Source organism: Carlito syrichta, unplaced genomic scaffold, assembly GCF_000164805.1.
Source record: "Carlito syrichta isolate Samal-C Ts95f unplaced genomic scaffold, Tarsius_syrichta-2.0.1 Scaffold313991, whole genome shotgun sequence".
Lineage (NCBI taxonomy): Eukaryota > Metazoa > Chordata > Mammalia > Primates > Tarsiidae > Carlito > Carlito syrichta.
The window spans coordinates 389787-393829 of record NW_007258087.1 but is presented as its reverse complement, the minus strand read 5'-3'; the positions used below and the strand labels follow the sequence as shown (position 1 = coordinate 393829).

The 4043-nt window shown below is 44.9% G+C and overlaps 1 pseudogene; it reads left to right on the top strand.

Annotated features, from left to right (window-relative positions):
- The first annotated feature begins 2921 nt into the window (after positions 1-2921).
- On the top strand, positions 2922-3401 carry LOC103273321 (annotated as a pseudogene).
- Positions 3402-4043: the final 642 nt, after the last annotated feature.

The following is a 4043-nucleotide window of genomic DNA, read 5'->3' as shown; positions in this document are numbered from 1 at the left end:
CCTCTGCCAGAAATATTCTAAACTTGTTGAGGGACAGCCAATTATCAAATCCCTGTTATGCAGAAGGCATAGCCTCTCTGCCATCTCTTCTCATCCTCATGTAGACTCCAGGGGGTAGGTATGGAGTCAGAAAGGCCTGAGGTTGAGGGTCAATGCGACCAGTCCCCAACTGAGTGGCCCGAAGAGCCACAAGTGTCTTCACTGAGTTTTTGTTCCCCATTTGTAGAACAAAGATAATAATACTCGCTCCATAGAGATTTAACCAGTGTGGTTGATGAAAGACCCTTAACAAAATGCCATGGCATGTAATAAGTGCTTAATAAAGGTACCATTTGAGGGGAGTTTGAACTTGGCCAGGTTATGTGACTTATCCAAGGTTGTTCAAATGGTAAGTGATAGAACTGTGTGAATTAAAATCTTTTGAAAACTGATTTCCTTTTCTTCTCCTGTATTAGAAAAGATACAGTGTTAGTGCCAGAGTACCATGAAAAAGAAATGAGAGCTCCTGTGTGCTTTGGCAGTGAGTTGTACAATTAAATTTCAAGGCTGATAATAATAAAAAACTATAATATGATAGCTAATATCTATTTTTTTTTTTTTTGAGTTGGAGTCTCACTCTGTTGCCCAAACTGGAGTGCAGTGGCCGCTCCCGGCCACTGCAGCCTCGACCTGCTGAGCTCCGGCAATCCTTCCGCTCAGCCTTCCAAGTAGCTGGAACTACAGGTGCGCGCTACCAGGCCCGGCTAATTTTTTGATTTATTGTAGAGATGAGGTCTCGCCTGCCCAGGCGGGTCTCGAACCCGCGGGCTCAGGCAATCCACTCACCTCAGCCTCCCAAAGGCGCGGGATTCCAGGCTGAGCCACCGAGCCTGGCAGCTAATATCTATTGAGTACCCACTACATTGTTGGCATGTGCTAGACAATCGGCATGCATCCCTTAGACTTCTTTATAGTGTTCACCAGAACTCAGTCATTGTGTTCCATCTTCACAATCTTTGCATTTCTGTGTGCCATCTATATTATTATTTTACTCCCATCTATACTATTATTTTACTTAATGTTTTTAATTGACTCACATTATTATTTTTTGTTTTGTTTGTTTTTGAAGCAGGGTCTTATTCTATGACCCAGGCTGGAGTGCAATGGCATGATCATGGCTCACTGCAGCCTTGACCTCCTATGCTCAGGTGATCCTCCTGCTTCAGCCTCCTGCGTAGCTGGGACTACAGGCATGCACCACCATGTCCAGCTAGTTTTTTTGTTTTTTGTAGAGATGAGGTCTCATGGTGTTGCCTAGGCTGGTCTTGAACTTCTGGGCTCAAGGAATCCTCTCTCCCTGGCATCCCAGAATGCTGGGATTGCAGGCGTGAGCCACTGTGCCTGGGCCTTATTTAAATAAATATATTTCCTGGGGGAGGCGGGGCACATTTCATCAACAAGCATACCTGCATAATGAACATTTGTATACCTAACTGTGAATTGTACCCCACATCTTTAAATAAAAAGTTTAAAATAAATAAGTAAATAAACAGTTGTATTTAAAATGAAAGTTGTTATCACTACTGTAAATAGACAGTCAGCATCATTTGTCATATAGAAAATGCCAGAAAAAAAAACACACACAAACAAAACAAAGCAGTATTGTTAAGTTCCAGGTAGATAAGACTCTGGCTCTTTGAGGGAGACTAGCAAGTGTTAGGGGGTGTTACCTCGACTGGAACATCTGAAGGAAAACTGGGAACAGAACAGTGTCCTCACTTGCTGTCTCATGTGATTCAGTGCCCTATCCAAATAATTTCACAGGTTCCCATTTCCTGTTGAGGGAAGCATTGCCATGTGGCAAGCCTGCAGGGAGTTATCATTCCCATTTTACAGGTGGCACTGAAGTTCAGAGAGGTCACACAATTTAGCCAAGATTAGACATCTAATATGTGACAAAAGATAGGGTCTGAACTGAGGTCTTTCTCAGAAAAACATGACAGACGAGTCAAAATTCACTCAATGATGGAACCTGCCCAGGAGCACCAGTGTATTTGCCTGAGTTTTAGTTTTCTGTCACAAGTTCATGGTCATCGAGCTAATAGAGTTCCTGAGAGCCTCAATAGTCTGAGAAACACTGACAACCTTGGGGTGGGAGTGTGGTCTCGGTTCCTAAAATTGGGTAGGAGGGAATCTTTGCAGAAGACAATTATGTGCCTGCCACAGCTTTGACCTTGAGCTGTGGTAGTGCATACAGCTGCTTCCCTGTTTGAAGTGCTACTGGCTGGGCCTGGTGTGGGCATGGGGGTCTAAGAAGGAGTCTGAAGGTCTGTTCCAGGCATAATGAGGTCACTGGCTAAAGGAGAATATTACCTGCTGTGGATACAGAGTATCTATAGGCACTAGAGTGGTGGACAGAGGACAAACCAAAGTTCTAATCCCAATTAGTCCATTAAATTACATAGCACAGTAAATTCTGGAAAATACTTACCTTGTTACACCTTGGTTTTCTAATCCAAGAAGTGGGATGAAGTTAATACCTACTTATAGGGTTGGTTGGCAGATGAAGTGAGTTCATGCTTAAAAGTATCTAGCAGCATGCTGCTGCTCATTGAATGATGGTTTTCTCTTTCTCCTCCCCTTACTTGCTTTGGCGTGTGGGTGCCACCACACATCCTCCCTCTCCTCCCAGCCCCGCTGTCCCCCAAACTGGCAGAATCTTTTCGAGGACTTGGATTGAGAGCTGTACACATTTGGGCCGGGTGATGAGAATGTAACATCTTACACATGTTAGGAATGTCCTACCCATTTGCAGTTGCTCATGTTTCCTGAAAAACTGTGGCTCATAGCCCAGCGAGGGGTTTTGTTTTATTTTTTAAAGAAGCCTCTGGTTTTCTCTTCCAGTTCCAGGTGCTTCAGGAGTCGCGGGTTACAGTGCAGACATGGCCAAGTCCAAGAACCATACCACCCACAACCAGTCCCCAAAATGGCACAGAAATGGCATCAAGAAACCCCAATCACAAAGATACAAGTCTCCTAAGGGGGTGAAACCCAATTTCCTGAGGAACATGTGTTTTGCCAAGAAGCACAACAAGAACGGCCTGAAGAAGATGCAAGTCAACAACACCAGTGCCATAAGTGCACGTGCTGAGGCTATCAAGGCCCTCGTAAAGCCCAAGGAGGTTAAGTCCAATATTCCAAAGGGTCCTAGCCACAAGCTTACTTGACTTGTATACATTGCCTACCCCAAGCTTGGTAAGCATATTCGTGCCCATATTGCCAAGGGCTGCAGGCTCTGCTGTCCAAAGGCCAAGGATCAAACTAAGACTCCAGCTGCAGCTTCACCTACAGCTCTGGCTTCAGTTCCAGCTCCTGCTCAGGCTCCCAAAGGTGCCCAGACCCCCACAAAGTCTCCAGAGTAGAGGATCTTGTCTGCCAATGTGAGGACAGGATCCTCAGAAGGACTGGTTTGACCCTCAGGTTGCTGTCTGTGTGGGGCTGGTGTCCTCCTGTGCTATTTGTACAAATAAACCTGAGACAGGATTTGTTAAGAAAGAAAGACAGAAAGAAAGAAAGAAAAAAGAAAGAAAGAAAGGAAGGAAGGAAGGAAGGAAGGAAGGAAGGAAGGAAGGAAGGAGAAAGGAGGAAAGGAAAGAAGGAAAGAAAGAAAAAGAAAGAAAGAAACAAAGAAAGAAACAAAGGAAGGAAGGAAGGAAGGAAAGAAGGAAGGAAGAAACCTCTGGACTTTCTTTCTGTTGCCATTCCAACGAGAGAGAGCCTTATGACCTCTGACATTGCTGAGGCCATCTTTCTTTCCTGTATGGCATTTTCTGTCTCTGGCTGTGTTTGTCAGACTGGCTTTCCTGTGCTTTGAAATGTGACTGTAAGAATTGCCACAGTCATCCTTCCCCCCATTCCCTGTTCCTGACAGTACAGGAGGGACCCCAACAGAGAGGAAGTGGTTGTCTTCCATGACACCACCTCCAAAGGTTAAAGTTGCCCAGCCAAAACCTGGTGTTTCCTTAAATGGCCCATTGTAAGTCTGTCCCTTCTGAATTTATAGC